Raw genomic sequence first — 18,002 nt, 5'->3', positions numbered from 1 at the left:
TGCAGACCATGAAAGTACTTCTCAGTATTTTCTGCTAGACTGACGTGTAATATAAACTACTTAAGTTGGTCTCACCTAATCCCTTTTCCTGGTAACTCTGGCGTAAACTAGAAAGTTTTCTAGGAAACACAGTGTAGGACCCATTACTTCAAAAAAAAAAAAAAAAAAAGTGTAATAGGCCAACAGACAGAACTTTTTTTTAAACCACAATTGGCTGCCTGTCTGGTGTTTTGTTATTCAAGGGGCACGAAAAGAAAACGTTTGTGCAGAACAATTAATGAACCACATGTGTGGATCTGATCAATCTCCGTTTGCCAGAGTCCCAAAATGGATGAGAAGGCATGCTTGGTTGTGTGCCATTCCCATATGGCTGCGAACCAGAGCCGGTCTGGGACCTTCCTGCGAGGCAAACCTTAAGAGCATTCTGAGTAATGGCAGAGGTTATTCTGACATCCAGGCGCTGTGGGAACACTGTGGCCCTCTGTCCAAACGTAATAAACGTGTTAGAAGCCTTGGTGGGTCTGTGGAAAGTCCTGTGTATTGTACAAGTTCCTCCTCTACCAATATAAAAGGTGCTCTCACTAGCGTTACTTGAATCTAGCATGTAACATGGTTAGTTGTTTAACAAGGAGGATATTTTGTGAGAAAAGCCATGACTCTTGGGAATGATGAAGTGAGTCTATTTTAGTGGTAGGTGGAGGATAGTGTCATAACAGTTGTGACATTACTGCCAAAGCTGTGTCCTTCTTCAGTAAACTTAAGTGTGTTTTGCTCTCGTCTAGGAGTACATAGTACTTTAAAGACCCTCTATACAAAACCAGACTAACTTAAGCCATTAATGTTCAACTAGAAAAGAATTAGAACACCCTCTGCTGGTGTGAATGGCTCTGTTTTCCTCTTCTCCACAAGGACATGCATGGTGTATATCCTAGAAATAGTAAAAGATGATTCTCAAGTGTGATAACTTTTCTTGATCACGCTGAGATTATTTTGACCCATTTGTGTTTTTTTGCCTGCAGAAATTTGATAGTTTGAATAATACCACCACTAAAACAGACATGAAGATAAAGTGGTGATGTTTTTTCTTTACTTTTGGACACGGGAATCCATATTATTTCCTCAGTAGGAGTACGAAAAGTTGTTATTCATTGGGAAATTCTTTCTTCATGAAACTGGAGGGTGTGTGTGCAAGTATGCTTTTGAAGAAAGTGGCCACATCTTAAATATGTTGATAGTTGCATTTGCATGACACTGCCACATCCATTGGGTAAATCTGTGGTTTCATAGAGTAACAATGTGTGCCTTGGGCCTTTCCTACTGGTTATCTCTGTGCATTCACTAAAGTTTTTAGAAAACTTCTGTGTCACTTGTCAGATGATGAGCAGTCAAGAGCAGAGAGGCTGGCTGTCTTTATTTCAGTTCCCCAGTACGTGCGCTCATGCCCTCAAACTCCTGGTAGGCCTGTCGCATGTTAATATCCTCTTTGCTCCTTCCTTCCCAGCTCGGGATGAGTGAGAAGGAAATAACAGGGTCAGATGAGGAGTGGACGCTTCTTAATTTCTCCTCATAAAGCATGTCTGATGCATGCCAAACAGTCCTCCTCATGTTCTTGACCCTCCTCCTCTTACGTGCCTCACCAGGCTCGCAACCTGTTGAGATGGGGGCTGCCCGGTCTTTGAAGAAACCCTTAGTTCCCAGCAGGTACAGACAGGGTTCCTGTGGCCCCGAAACGCTGAGCACCCCTCTATCTACCTGTGTTGCTGGGAGCAGCCTGAGCCAGGGCACGGCACCGCAGTGCTCCCGGACTGCACAGCCGCGTGGGGAAGGGCACTGTGCTGGGGGTGGAGAGGGATGGCGATTGCTATGCAGGGAGCCTGCTCTGTATTAATAACAGCACCCTTCCCAGTAAATGGTTGCTTACATAATTTTGTTATGAAAGAACGCTGCCGGTTGAACTGTGTTCATCTCTGCTGCTTATGAAAGTGTCCCTTCAGCACGCCTGCAATACGCTGCCTGCTGCAAGAGAAGGGTTAAGAGCAGACAACATCCTGTCAAAGACCTTGTTTTTAATTTTGCCTCTCACACGGGCACAGATCCGGCTAAGAGCAGCCCAGATTAGTTCGGAAAACCTTTGAAGAGATTTAAGATGTCCTTCAGCCAGTTTGAAGGTTTTTGTCTTGCAAATCCAGTACAAGGGCGCCTGCAGGCATCTCGACCCTTGCTGTGCTGCTGATGCAGCTCAAGGTCACGCTAACCCGCCCTGTGACATTCAACAACAGCAAAAAAATTATGCGGTGAAACTGCTTCAGCATTCAGCCAACCAACAACTTCCTCAGCTCCTCACTAAAGGAAGAAGTGTGTATTTTTTTCTTTTTTCTTTTTTTTTTTCTTTTTGGCTTCGTAGATTTTTGCTGCAGGAAATAATCCAGGATTTCTGGTGTGTGTGATGACAAGGTCATTTCTTAATTAGAACACATGTAAAGAACAAAGCTAAATGGCTTCAAAACAGCTTTGTAGTTGATGGAGAGGATTTAAATTATTTAAAGAGATAGTCACCCAAGTATGATGGAAACTGAATTCTAAACACATTAACTCTTTCAGTACGCTGCAGTTTTCATATGCTATTCAAAAGAAAATGTCAAACTTGATGAGCAATATTTCAACTGCTGTTAAATGAACGTTTTTACGTCTATTTATAGTTGGGATTGTATTATGCATTTTCTTATCTGAGTTATGAAAGCCAGGTATTTATTTATTTACAGTGAAATATGCCGTGCTGGCTAGAGATCAAGAGATAGCCATAGGAAATTGCTTTCTAGACACGAGAGACTTAATTTCTACCATATTTCATATTTTAGTGAATTTATTAGCATAAATGTGTGTGCGAATTACAGTGCAAGCATGCACGTATTGTTTCAGAAGTGCTACTGGAAGAAAATTGGACTACTATAAAGGTGGATTTGAGAGAAAGGAATGGAGCTTGAGAGGAGAGAATTGGCAATATAAATGGCAACTTCACTTAGTTTTAAAGTACTGTGAGCTGTCTGGAAAACCTAATTGTAGGAGGGATCTCGGAGTGTGAATTGTGTTCCCCAGGTTTGTCTGTGTGACTGAAAGTGCAGAGGCATTGGTTCAACAGTCTGAGACGTGGTTTGGGGTGGCTGTGTGTGTGACCTGTCCACCCCTTTAAGCCTGTCCCCAACATTTCCTCCCCTGATCTGATTTTTGGCCTTCCTGTGCTGTGAATTCCCTGTTACCGACCAGGTGCCCACACCTCTGCGGTCACCTCACGTGTGCGGAACCCAGTGAGCCACCGGCCAGCTCGCCCGCGTAGCACGGCTGCTCCTGCTGGCAGCACGTCCCCAGGGCACCTGCTGTGCTGGCAGCTTTCAGAGGGGAAGCGCGACCTGCCCTGCCCTGCCCTGCCCTGCTCTGCTCTGCAGAACCTGGCTTTTGTCGCTAGCACACAGCAACAGCAGCAGAGGCACTGGGTAGGGGTTCTGCTTAGAACTTAGAAGACGGGCTGTGTGTGCACTCAGAGATGCCACTGCATGGTGCATCGGGGAATTGAAACGTGGAGGAATAAGTCTTCCTTCTGCAGTCAGAAGTTAAGCACTGAAATCTCCCAGCTGAGTGTTTCATGTGTAAATGACATGGAATATACTAGGAACATACGACAATATCTCTTGTTCTTTCTGTTTATGGTTTCTAGGCTTTTTTTTTTTTTTTTTTTTTTTTTTTTTTCCTGGGTGAATCTTGTTCAGCTGGAACAGGAGGTGCAGCAAATGTCAAATGTCAGGCTGAAATGGAGTATGCTTACAACAGACAGATTGTGCTGGCTTCCAGAACCTCCTTGTGAGAAAGGAGGAAACTGCATTTGCCAGGACAGGGAGGGAAGAGCAGGCACTGCAACTTGTTTCCCCTTTGGGCTGCTTTTCTTCCCTTCCCTGTGCTGTCTGTCTTCAGATGAGGCTTGTGAGGAGAAAACAGTGAAGGAAAACAGGTTCCACACAAGAAAAATGGATAGGACAAAACGGATCTGCTGCGCGAAATTTGTATGTTCTTGCCCTTGCCTGGGGTGTGCTGTGCCCTTAATATTATGGGAGACCTAAGCTCACCTGCTAGTAATTCCTAATTTACTGTCCTAATTCATCGATTTGTTATCACTAATTGTACTTCATTTACTTCTGTGTAGTTTCCAGTACCTAAAGGGTTGAAAGGTTGCTGTAATTGGCACCCGCAGCTGCTCTTTCTTTTGACAGGGGATAATTTTGCAGCCTATGCTTTGTGTGACAGCTGCCTAATTGGGCATTCTCCCCTTGTAGCAAGCCTGCCTCCTCCAGCCTCCCTGCTGACAAATGGTGGTGGATTATAGATGAGGACACGCTGACCCGTTCGACCTTGCTGAGACAGCGGGGAGGGGCCTCCTGCTACTTGAGGGAAGCTTTGGGTCATTTAAAGGACAAGGTCATGAGCCAGGTGGGGAAATGACATGATATCACATGACAATAGCCTGGTGACACGGTCAGTATGTCAAGGGCAAACTCATCAGTATTGATTATGCTGCTTTTTTATGGTGTCTCTGTGAAGCCACTGATATTTCAAAACTATTTTGCTAATTTATTCTAGGTGAAGTGCCAAATGCTATTTTCAGGGTTATTTTTAGGAGTATTTGTACAGTATTTTCTTCTAACTACAGATCACATACAAAAGCAGCGTTATTAAAACCCTGTCAATAATAATTTACAGGCTTCGTCTTGATGGTTTTGGCACAATGTACATTTGCGAGGACTATGAGAAAAATACCAGGAAGGGTGAAAATCCCTGCTTTTAAATTTCAGTATTTCACTGTTCATTCCTACTTGAAAGGCAAGTGTATGAACCTTTATGAAAACGTGTATCCACATACGTATGGCTGACTCATGTGGGGAAACTCTTTAAATAAAAAGAGCCAAAGAGAAAAGTTAAATATAAATCATGTGTTTGAAGAAAAAGTCTTCCATTAGCTCAGGGGTGATACAGTGAAGATAGCCCTGCCTATTTTAAGCAGCAATACAGTACCCAGCTATGCCAGCCAATAAAAACCTGCTAAGTGGGTTTTAGAAAATATGTTGTGAATACAAGTGACAATATTTTGAGAGCATCTTCATGTTGCATTTCTATGCTAATAAACTTCAAGGTAAACGAACAGCTTGTTTGACATTTGCTATGTTAGACAATAATAAAATGCTTTCTTCTGGAGTAATTAGATTTGATAGATTGATTATGTGAAAAGGTAAAGATAAAAACAGTCAAAAAGAAAACTCTCTTGAAGCAAGTTACTACCCGTTTCTGAAGGCTAATGGGATCACTCAGCTGCCCAGCAGTCTGTTGCACACGCACCCACACGTGTGCGCAAATACAGGCATGTGCAGACACACGCAGCAGGCGCAGAGTTTCTGAAACAGCCTGCTAAGTACAGAGGGGAGTGTTCACCCCAGCACGCAGTTCGTGTTTCTGTGAAATCTGATTTGGTGTTGGAAGCTGTTATGTCTGAATCTCGTCAGTTCACCAGGATGTAATTTTACTCCCCTGAGGTAAAAAGCCGTCAGTGGTAAAGTGTGATAAATTAGTTCACTCAAGTAGACGCGCGTGCGTGTGTGCGTGTGTTTAATTCTGACCTTGCCGTGCATGTGTTTAGCTACTCTCAGTGCCCGTGTCAAGCTTGGTGGAGGTTTAATCCTGTGCCCTTGTACACGTATGCTTGATTAGTAGTTGTGGTTATCTCAGCAGAAGACATTCCGCCCTCCTCCTTGTATTGGTCGGGACCCGGGCATTGGGGAGTCAAGTCGAAGGAGAAAGAAAAGAGATTTTGCATTAGTATTCTATGAAAGCCTTACTGTCTGCAGAACAAATTGATTGCTACGGTGTACCTGTGCTTGGCACCACTGCTGTGAAAGAAAGGTATGGTTGTAATCTGTTTTATTGTATTACATATTGTGACACTCCAGGAATGTTTAACATTCAGCTCTTCTGTGGCACATGCTAGAAGTCTAAGTAAAGAAAAATATGTGAATGAATGAAAAGTATGTGAGCCTGTCATATCTGCAGCTTTGTTTACTACAGTGAACTAAGTAGCCCCTGCTAATGAGACAAATATATTGCATATGCCAATGGCAACATAAGGAGATAGGTAACAGAATTCTCTATATTATATACAGTTTCTCACGTCTGTGCCAGTGGCTGCTACATACCTATACAGATAAAATTCCAGTCAATATTGCAAGTGTGATTTTTTTTTTGAGCTTTTAGTAAGATAATAAATGGGAAATACTTATATTTGAACATCGATGTGTTTTGTCTCTTTAAATGAAAATGTTTTTTTTCCCCAGTTTTTGATCTGCTGCACTGGTCTTGCATGGAGGGGTATGTGAGGGGATGTATAAAGGTAGGGAAATCTTAGACATGCTATTAGTGATAAACAGAACATGAAAAAGCTGAGAAGTCTTTACAGTATTTTAGCCTTCAGTCCTTCCTCCCCCAACCACGTAAATATGCACCCATTTTTTAAAGAGAAAGCTAGTGCTCTTCATTTTCTCAACTCTGTTGCAGACTTTACACAGTTGATTTTCTGGTTTTATAGGTGCTCTGCTGATCTTGGGTGTGCATTTGTGAAGTATGAAGTGCTCCATTAATAAGATTCAGGCTGTTTCACAGAGAGCTGTGCTTAGTGCTTCATTCTTGGCATCCCTGAAGTTGTGTTTGTGATTATTTGGATGTTTGCTTGTGGTCATTCCGAAACATCTGAAAAGTCTGCTCTTGTCATGTAGACATTCCCAACTAATTAAGTTTAGGACAGGTGGCAGACTTGTCCTGGACATTTAAATCTGGATGCAAACTGAATCTAATAACTTGAAGAGGAAATGAAAATCCACCTTTCCAAGTGTGTTATCATTATACACGAGCCACAGATGTATCTGAAATCCTCTCTCTGCTCATTGTCTGGGCAGGTGACAAGTAAATGGCTTGCTTTAAGGAAATGAAGGACTTAGGAAGCACTGTATGCTGAAGAGCAGACATGCACTATAATAGTTACTTCCGTCATATGGCCTTGCAGACTTAAGATTAACACTTCATAGATGTGTGGTCTATTTATGAGTGTAAGCTTGAGCTTACATTTTACACCTTGTGAAGGGTATGAATACAGCCTTATGCATGTAAGTTGTTTATCATCTAGATCCTGTGATAGCTAAGAAAATTTCTGAGAACCCCAGATGCTGTGTTGTGATTGTTTGTACTCAAATGATGACTAATTTCATTAAAAGTAATTATTCAAAACTTACTTAAAGCAAATGTTTTATTAGTAAGCTGTTCTTCCCCCCTGGAATTCTTTTGGAAAACTGTATGATGTTATAACATTTAGACGAAAAAAAAAGGTTGATTTAAATAAAAATTGCACAATTTACACAGCAGTTCACAAGATAAAAGGAATTGGCCATATTTAACAAGATATTGAAAGTTAATTGCAATACTACCACAGAAATGGTTAAATCGCATCTTAAATACTGCATTGACTTTTTGTAGATTTTAACTAGTTAGTGGAAGGTTCTGAGCTCTAAAGAAGATGCTAAATAAATACAAGGCAATACTGCATTTCAATGTAATTAACTTTTGTTCATAAATAATTCAACCTGTGACTTCAAATAAATGATTATAGGAAAAGAAAATGACATACGATTAAATCCAAGTCCTTGAAAACGTTTTAACAGTCAGGATTGCTGTGACTGCTTTAAGACTTCTTGTAACTCTGTTTGTTTGTTTGTTTTTTGTAGTAGTAGATCCAGTTTTGGAAGTAGTGGTTTTATTCTCTCCCACCCCCCCCCCCATCATTAGTGTATCAAAAGAGATATGAGGTAGACTCCTGAGTTCACAGTTAAGAGGGAAGATGGTGCATGCTTTTGGTACCTCACTTTTGCTAGCGCCATGGAATATGTCAGCATGGATAGCATGTGATCTGTCTGGGTTTGTTCTTTTAAATGGAAAGTAGAAGTCTGTCTGCAGAATTAAAACTTGTACTGCCAGCTTTACTGAATCAGTGTGCCTGAAAACACTAAAATCTGCACGACGGTTTCAGACTAAAACTGGAGTGGACTGCTCTATTAGAAAGAATACATAAAATCATGTTTGAAAAACAATCTTACTTACAATGGAGGTAGGCAGTTGATTCCACCATTGGCTAACTGTGTAGCAGTCTTTCCTGTGGAGATATTGAATCAGGTATTAAGCTGGAGTTGATGCTTGAACACATCATCAAGTTGGGCAGATTTTAGAAGAATTCTAGTTTAAGCACTTTTTGAAAGGTAACTGTGCCCTCCTTGAGGCTGTGAAATGCCTGTTCCCCGTTGCCACCCCCTGTCCTTCTGTTATCATGCTTTAGCACGGTAAAGAAGAGGAAGTTGAGGTGTTGCATAACTTTTCTAAGTAAACAGATTTTGTGTGCAGATATTGAAGACAGTCTTAACTCAATCAGTGCTGTAGCTACCAGATTCCTCTTAATGCTAAAGGCAGTTGTGTAATTAATGGCCTTGTGTACTGAATGGAGACTGCTGCTAAACCTCCCGAGGGAATTATTTTGTCTATTGTGTTGGTTAACTTTCCCTGAAAATTAAGTGTTGCTGATACTCCGTCGTGGTGATGGGGGAGGATTTTTACAAGGCCTGATGAAATAAACTCCATCATTGTTTTTCCTGACTACTGGACAGAGCATCTGCAGCAGCAGATTCAGTTTGAATGATTAAAGTATAACCATTAATAAAAGCATGATCAGGGTTACTTCCAGGGGCAAGTGTGGTAAGATAAGGAAATGCAAAACTGCACTTAAAAAAAAAAAAGAAAAAAGTGTATTTCTTTAAAAGATGTTCTCATTGTATAGTCACAGAAAGAACTGAGACCTGTTTCTGGCAGTAGCATGAATGCCCTATTGCTATCATGGTAAATGATTTAGAGCAGGCAAGATTAATAATCCTCTTCTTTGTTCAATCTATTCTGTTGAAGCCATTTGGAAACCTTGGAGCTTATTAAAAGTTCCAACCATCTTTTTTCTTTTCTAACTTTTTTTTTTATGGATCTTTGCTTCTATAACATCAACCTTAGGTGGCACTGCCTATTAGCAGTTAGGGTTTGAAATACTGCTACACCTCCCAAACTTTTTTGTGAAGCTGGTGGCAGTCACGATGTATTTTCTCACCCTCTGGCAAAGGGTTAAGTATGGCAGGTGTCTGCAAGTTCTACAAATGAATAACCACAGTAACTAAGTTTTTTCGTAGGCTTGGTCAATTTGGAAACTTCTGATTTGAATACAACTCTAAGATCAATTTAAAATGTTTGTCCTTTGAAGCCAGTCTTGCCAGCTACAAAGCTAGAATTTAGGCTTCTAAGTATTCAAAACGAAAAATGTTCATGTTTATTTTTAAAGGGTGAATATACTTTCTATCCTCTTGGCTCTGTTTAAATGGGAGGCAAACACGTTTCTGAAGGCTTAGTTCTAGTTACTGATGCAACATTCACAGGATCCTCTCGGTCAAACGTGGCAGAATTCAGGGTTCCAGAACCTGGGCAGCACCGAGCAGTTCAGCAGATCTCTGAAAAGTCACCTGTGTGAATTCACTTTTGCTTCTTCAGCTTCACTCACCTTTCCTTTGTAGCTCCACTTTGAGCATGGACTACTGGAGTTCTGTTTATACATTTGTGTATGTGTGGATGAATTCACAAAGTGTGTCTAATCCATCCCAGCAATCCAAAGCTGAATGTATTTCAGCTGAATTAGACCACTAAAAAGCAGACTGTGACAGCTTTTTGAAGCAAGGATATAAAAATGGATCTAATGTGGAAGGAAGTGCTTAGATATGTTTATACACATTTATACACATTTATACATAACTTTTTATTCAGAAGCAAGGACCTTTCAAAGTGGACTTCATTGTTCTCGGGTAGGAAGGAGGCTGAAAGTGGACTGTGGATGAGAAGATCCACTGCTGCAAAACTCTCTGCTGTGCAGTGGTCCTTCCTGCCGCAATAAGCTCAGTAGGCTCTGGCCAGCTCATTAGGACTGTTTCAGCATGTCAGATCACCTATAAAGACTGAAAAAAATGGTGAAATGTGTGTTATTTGTAAGGTGTTCTGTTTTTTACAAAAACAGAGTAACACTTTTCTCACAATTTTAATAGTGCCCAATAGCCTCCAACATGGCTTAGACCCATACAGTGCACATGATCATGGGTCTGGGTGGACAACAATGGAGAGAGCAGCAGCAATCTAATATTGGATATTTAGGTGTCAGATTGAAATAGGACTATGGTAAGTGAAATACCTCATTATTATTATTATTATTATTATTATTATTATTATTTGATTTTTTTTATGATCTCACTACATGTATAAATAACATGCAGTTGAATTTCTTTAGTTCATGGAAGTCTTAAATAGCTTGAAATTTTCTTCTTTTCCAGACTTACGTAGTGGATGGATAGATAATGAAAATTTGTTCTACAGTTAGTATGCTTCTTATTATCTGCAGCTTGGTGGTGGAGTATACCAAGCTCATTTTTATTATGGAGTTTTTAAATTGTGATTGTATGTTTCATTAAGGAAAAACAAGCTTCTCAGGATGTTCAGCTTCAGACACTTTCTTCTTCTCAGCTCTTTTACCTGTGACTATTATTTGGAGAATTTTTTCATTTCATGGAAGGGTAGTTCAGATGCACGTTTTGTGTAATTTGCAAGTATGGACTCTTGCACAGTTAAAGCTGACAGTACAGACAATGGAAGAAAGTCTTTTATCAACCGTCCTGTGCTTCTAAGAGCATTTCTTGTGTTCTGTAAGGCTTATGAAGTCACTATGTCAAAGGGTTTTTGTAGCGTTCGGCAAGTCATGATGGAGTGCAAACCAATTTGGAATTAAAAATGGCTGGATGAGCTTTACTATGCAAAAAATAAACTCGTAATCAAATCTGCTAGTCAAAGAGAAATGTTTAAACGAGCAGTTTTAGTGGCACTACTTGGAGCAACAAAAATGTTACTTGAATATCTCCATGAAATAGTCTGGTTTTTGGATGTGCAAAGCTGTTGTAAATACTTTTACCTTTCTCATGATTGATAACTGTGAGGATCATGCTTGTTCTTTGACAATATCTATTTGCTTTAAAGATTGGTAATCAAAGGTGAATAAAAATAACTCATGGAAAAAAATGAGATGTGTTTTCAGTACTGTGTTCAGATGTGTTAACAAAAAGGTGCATACTATTGTTCCATGTTCTTTTGAATGGCTTGTGTTTTATCAGGTAGCAGACAAAACCAATTTGCATTCAGTGTACATTTTGCTTCTAGTATGCAGAAGTGAATTACAAAAAGTGTTTAGTCTAAAATTTTCTTTTTGGACTTTTTTCCGAGTTGATTCATTTGGTCTGAGTGGTGATTTAACAGGTAGTAACTTACCGATTCTACCCTCATCTGCCTTCCCTTTCTCAGCAGCAGATTACAGAGTCAAGATGTTTTAGGTCTTTCAATCCTTCCTCCTGTTCTGTTGGTCAAGATCAGAATAAAACTAATTCTATAAAACTAATGCTAACATCTGAAGATTTGGAATTCTCATCCGTTTGCATTGCATCATAGTGTTTACTGCAGTCCAGTGGAAACCCATTCTACAACAGTGAAGAAATAAATGTGATATTTTAGGAACTGCAGTACCTAGAATTTCACTGCTGGCTTTATATTTTAATGAAACGGGCTGCTTTCTTTCTGTAGTCTGCAGTATTCTATATAATCTTGTTCCTGCTCTTCTGTTTCTTACTCTTCAGGACACCGTGCTTGTGAGACAGCTTCCCAGGTAGCTTGGATAACATCTATGCCTTCGCTTAACTGTTGCTGCTTTTCTTCCTTAAATCTACTTTTTTTCCTTACAAACCTTCTTTTCTGCTTAGTTATGCCGGTATCTTGTCTTAGTTTGTAATCACTTTGGGGTTATAGTCTAAATTTATGGGAATATAAAATGTTTTACAATAGTAATTATGCCAGGCAGTGTATCCCAGCAAATGTCAAGCACAGACAGACTTGTTCTCATAAACCTGGCAGAATATAAAGAAGGCAAGTGAAATTTGCATCCCAGTAGGTTATTCTTGGTAAGCCAAACTGTTCACCTTCAGAAGTGCTACAAGCGATACTCTGGTTTACATGATTTAGTAGAGAGACACCAAAGGGACTTTGGGGGGAAGTCAGGTTAAGTTTTATTTGCAGCAAATCTGAAATCTGAGCTAGACCCAGTAAATCCAATCTTTCTGATTTAAGCAGTGGAAGGAGAAAATATGGTCTGAAAAAAAAAGGGGGGGGGGAGCGGGAGATGAGCTCACAGAATTAAGTCTGCTGTTTGGGCTCAGAATGTTATTTTATTAAGGCAGCCAAGACAGAAAGCTTCCTTTGTTTCACTGAATGTGGTCTGGGTTTATGTTTAACCGCTCCCTGGGACAGGTACTTTCTCTGCTTTCAAGTTCCTCCTCAAAAATTTCCTTGTTCGTGTTGTTTTTGGCACCATTTTCTGTCATGATTAAAATAAATAAATAACTAAATGTTGTCATTCTGAAAATAAGTTTTTCTAGGAGCAGTGTTTCCTTTCCTCATCTGGACTTTCTGGTCTGTCTTTGACCATTGCTCTCTGAAGTGAAAACAGCTTGCAACAGGGCAGGGGGATTTTCATTCTGCCAGCCAGGGAAGGGAAAGAGCTCTTGCTGCTAACTCCTTTTAAGATCAGCAGCTCAAGAGAAGGGGAGCACTTTCATGGTAAATTTTAACCCTTCTGTACCCTTTCTTCCTTATCATTAATATTTCAGTGTGTTGATATTTTTGTGTCTTACTCTTCCCTACCCTTCCAATCATATGTGGTAAAAGAAAGCTATCAAGTGCATTGATACATTGTTGCATTGTTACAGCAAGGTGCATGGTTATACTGCTGCAAAAACAATACAGGCATTTACTTCTTGTACCCTAAGGAAGGGAAAACACTTATTCTGGAGGCCAGGCTTGCTCTAAGGCTTCGTCTAGCCATTGTCCAGCTGAACTCAAATTATTTATGTACTCAGCATCTCATGGATGAAGATGTATTGATTTTAAACTTGGTATAGACTATGATGAAGGAAAGAGGACAAATAGTAGAGTGTGAATCTGTGAAGAAAGGCAAGCAACATACATAATCTGTGTTCTTGGCATGTGGTTTTCCTGGAGGTATTTTGGTGGATTTGGATTAATTTCTGCTATGCTGACTTACTGTTGTTGAGAGTGAGCCTCAAGATTGTAGCTGATTTTTGTCTGGGGAGCAGTGCAGGAGCATAATGGAATTTCCTGTGTGAAAGGTGCCTGAATATTTCGATTAAAATGGGTGTTTGTGGAAAAGAGAGGAAGGAAGAGAAATGCAGTAAGTGGTTAAGCTATGTGGGTAGAAATGAAAGAGTTATTAATGTCTGTAGAACTTGGATGATAAATTTTAAACCTCATCTAGAGCAAGAGAAAAACAATTGAAGTGAAGGGTTATATGGTCAGTGTGTTGAGAGGAAGGATTACAGTAATGGCTATGTTTCGTGTAGTGCAGAAGGGTTGCTGGATGTGGAGTTGTAGGGATTTGAGAGAAAGCTGAATGAAGGTAACTTAAGGAAAAGACAAGTAAAATTTTAGAAAAGCAGAATGCAATGTCAATTTATTTATTTTTTTTTTAAGTCATCATCAGTAAGTGGATAGCAGGAATATCAGAATAATAATAATCTCCTATTGCCAACTTTTTGGGGAGGACAAAATGGATAATATTAATGGGGTGGGGAGACCCATATCCTCTGTTAACGTCATGCTACCTTTGACACCTTGTTCAGCTCTTATACCGTGGTCAAGCTCTGTTATTGTCAGAAACTGACCACAAGTATAACCAGCTTTAGGGAGAAACTATTTTAGTCTAGTCTTGTCTGTTGATGCCGTCTTAAGAAAGACAGTCTCCTTTTCATGGGCTAATAGTGAACTAACAGAATGACTTTAACAGTAAAGTGGAAAAAAAAAATTGATTTCCATCTTCATTTTCCACATTCTGATTCTAATGTATTTATTTTTGGCAGGGTGGAGTGAAAAGCAGATTCATAAAGTTCCAGCATTGACACTTTCAAGGTATGAGTTTCTGCCCATGAACTAGAGAAGTTTTTTACACTGTATTTTTTTCATTCCAGGCATAGATTGGTAACTATACCTAATTCACACAAGCTTTAGACCTTACCCCTCCTAAGAATTCTGAGTCAGACGATGCTTTATTTCACATGCCCACATAGTCCTCGATCTCTTTCTCGTGAGATTGTTAGCTTGGCACCCTATTAAGCAATCTGCTGAAAGTATCCTGGGAAGCTAAAGACATCATTACCTGACCACCAGAACTTGTCGCCTTTTCTCAACAAATGGATTTTAAATTGTATGCTTTTAGAGTATAAATATTGTTTGAGACAAGTGGCTGCTGCAACCCTCCTATCCCTACTGGTCTTTCTTTGTTGCACAGTTTGGCTTACACCTCAGCTGTCCAGCATGATTCACTTCTGCATTAATTTGGTATCTGTGAGTCATTTTGCAGTCCTGTTAGGTTCTGCAGGTATGTAAGAACCAGAACTCCTGTTGAAAGATACTAGATAGGTGTAATCTTTAATGAAGTTCTTTGGTATCATTTATTGGCCAAATTTAGCAATGGGGATTGAACAAAAACCTCTAGCTTTATGGCAGGATTATTTTAAGTGCTCTTTTTTAATAATAATAATAATAATACAGGCTAGTAAGAACATGTGCAGCCAATGAAACTTACCAGTTATATTCAGGTCACTGACAATGCCTTACTATCTGTTGATCCAGAAAACACTGGAGTTATTTATGCTGGTATATTGAGCTGGGAAACGATTCTGCAAGGTATGTCAAGGAAAGATGGCTTTGTGTAACACAAAGGACATGGATTGTGACCCTTCAGCCATGCTCAGATCTTGACCAGGGCAGATTAAGCTGCAAATAATATCTAGTCTGCTTGGCTGAATTGATAGAGTTGTGGGTTTCGATACTATTAGATAATGACTTTACTACATGACACATAGTTTATGATAACTTGAAGTTTTCTGTGTTTATTTACTGGGTTTGTGACAGAGTTCTCTTGTTTTGTGAAAATTGTATTCTCTCTGCACTTTATCGATAGACATTAAGTAAACAGACTAAAACAAAATTACAATTTTGAGATAGTCCCGTGTTGTTCTCCATCCCTGCCCTCAAAACTGAGAAGATTTACAGAAGGGGATTTATTACCTGTCACACATTGTCTTTCATTGTTACCACTAGCTTTTTTTTGTTAGATGATGAACAGGTATCAGACTCCCAGCTTGTGGGCTACCAGATCACTTGTTATGATTGGTGTGCGTTGAACGACTTAAGGACCAGGCAAGGTGGAATAATCAGTCTTGCAAGTCTAGTTTGGAAAAGGAAATCTTAACTGATTATAGTAAGAAAAATATTTAAATCTTGAATGTGAAACAGTTTATGTTAACTTCTAGAGCTCCAACTTTATTAGTTGGGATTTTTAAACTGGTGGTCTATTACTGGTTTTCAGTATGGTAGATACCCATCTATCCAGGTGCCTAGTTCTGCAACATTAATGTATGTTGCGTAAAATTTAATGCTTCTCTGATGCACGAATTGGTATATATACATAATCTTTCCATTATTTGGATGCCCTATAAAGTTTTAAAAAAAACAAAACAAAACAAAAAAAACAGATGTAAGATCTAATTTGTTAGTAAAAATAAATAAGTAGAAAAAAGTGGAGAGGAGTTACTATTAAAGCATTCATCTAACTGACATTTTGAATATTTTAAAATACTTCTTGATTGTATGTTTTACATGTAAATACAATATTTTCTTTCGTTAAAGAAAAATAAAGTAGTACCTTTACAAAATCAGTCATGAGCAGCCAGCCATTACTTCAAGATAATCCATTGTTGTGAACTACTTTACTACTGAATTGATCAAAAACGCTTTCTTCTTCGTGATAGCTGACATATTTGTTTTTGTTCTATTGGCTAGTCATTCATTGTAGTTTGTCATTACCATCTTTTGAAGGACAGCACACTTAAAATGGCCTACATTTACATTTTTAGGCTCTCGGCTGAGTGCTATGATTTTGCCTATTAGGATTCTCTGTATAGAAATAACATTGTGTTTCGGACATTATGTCGTCACAGTAAGAAAAACTTAAAATAGTCACTGCCCATTGATAGCAGTGTACAAAATCCCTTTGACTTAACCATGGGTTTTGATCCCAAATTCAGAAGTATCTGAAGCCCCCTGCTCCTGCAGAGGATATAGTGTGTGAACTTACATTTAACAAGAGGCAAAAAAGTGCTGCTGACTTGTTTTAGTTAAGATTTTATTTGATCTGGTTATAATGATTAAAGAAAAAGATTTTATAAGCGGTAGAGGAGACCTAAGGTGATACTTAACCAAAAACTGTTCACAGCAATATAGCTCAATGAAAGTGTGGAAAAAAAAAAAAGCATTAGATTTTTTGTGTTTGTAAACTTAAGCTATTAGGCTCCACATAGACTTGGTTTGAAGTGTCAGATAAATACTACATACAAACTACTGTGTTTCTTTTTTCTTAAAATATTTTTGGTTGTGAAATGCCTTGCATATTTTCATGTGTGTTTCTTTCTTGACAAATGAGAGAAAGCAGATGACTATTTGCAGATGTTGAATGAACCTCTGGTACCTTTGATCTTGAATCATAATCATTGCCTGATTTATTTCTTAGAATCATAGTACGGTTTGTGTTGGAAGGGACCTTAAAGATCATTTGATTCCAAGCCTCCTGCCATGGGTAGGGACACCTTCCACTAAACCAGGTTGCTCAAAGCCCCATCCAACCTGAATTGCAACCTTGAACACCTCCAGGGATGGGGCATCCACAGTTTCTCTGGGAAACCTGTTCCAGGGCCTTACCACCCTCAGAATAAAGAAATTCTTCCTAATGTCTAATCTAAATCAACTCTTTTTTTGTTTAAAGCCATTATCCCTTGTCCTATCCCTACACTACCTGATAGAGAAATAGATACCTCAGGCTTTCCTGTAGGCCCCTTTTAGGTATTTGAAAATTGATATAAGTTCTCTCTGCAGCCTTCTCTTCTCCAGACTAAACAACTCCGCCAACCTGTCTTCATAGGAGGGTTGCTTCAGCCCCTTGATCATCTTTGTGGACCTCCTCTGGACTTGTTCTAATATGTCCACGTCCTTTTTGTGCTGGCAGGCCCAGAGATGAACTCAGGACTCCAGGTGGGATCTTAGAAGAGCAGAGCATGGAGAGAATCACCTCCATTGACCTGCTGGCCACACTGCTTTTGATGCAGCCCAGGATATGATTGGGTTTTGGGCTGCAAGTGGACATTGCTAGCTCATGTTGAGCTTCTCATCAACAAACACCCCTAAGTCATTCTCTTCAAGGCTGCTCTCAATCCATTCTCTGTTCAGTCTGTATTTGTGCTCCAGATTGTCCCGGCCCAGGTGCAGGACCTTGCACTTGGCCTTGTTGAACTTCATGAGGTTCTCACAGGCCCACCTCTAAAGCCTGTCCAGGTCCTTCTGGATGGCATCCTTTCCCTTCATTTGGACATTGAGCCACTGACTGCAACTCTTCAAGTGCAACCATCCAGCCAATTCCTTAACCATCAAGTGGTCCATCAGTCAAATCTATGTCTCTCCAATTTAGAGACAAGAATTTCATGTGGGACTATGTCAAATGCTTTGCACAAGTGCAGGTAGATAATGTCAGTTGCTCTTCACCTATCCACTAATGCTGTAACCCTGTTGTAGAAGGACACCAGATTTATTTTTATTTATAACATTTTAATGCAGTGAGAAGATTTCTCAAACTTTTACAGAACAGGAAAGATAAAAATTCCATTAATAAAAAAAAACAAACA

The 18,002-nt window shown here is 39.5% G+C and overlaps 1 protein-coding gene across 10 annotated transcripts in view; it reads left to right on the top strand.

The window, feature by feature from the left end:
• Nucleotides 1–18,002, top strand: part of NRIP1 (nuclear receptor interacting protein 1) — a 77,996-nt gene that overhangs the window by 38,887 nt on the left and 21,107 nt on the right. For 4 of the 10 annotated variants that reach the window (XM_084306221.1, XM_084306219.1, XM_084306224.1 and 1 more), the window contains exon 3: nt 14,127–14,175. The exons of 4 other annotated variants lie outside the window; for them this stretch is intronic. The gene's annotated coding sequence lies outside the window, so the exon portion shown is untranslated. Of the gene's footprint in view, nt 1–5,640; nt 5,944–14,126; nt 14,176–18,002 lie in introns of those variants that run through there. 2 more of the 10 variants (XM_084306227.1, XM_084306220.1) reach the window with 2 other exon arrangements.

The sequence above is a fragment of the Netta rufina genome (genome assembly GCF_964035555.1).
Source record: "Netta rufina genome assembly, chromosome: 1".
Classification (NCBI taxonomy): Eukaryota; Metazoa; Chordata; class Aves; order Anseriformes; family Anatidae; genus Netta; species Netta rufina.
The sequence above is the reverse complement of the archived record's forward strand: the minus strand, read 5'-3'. Positions and strand labels throughout refer to the sequence as shown.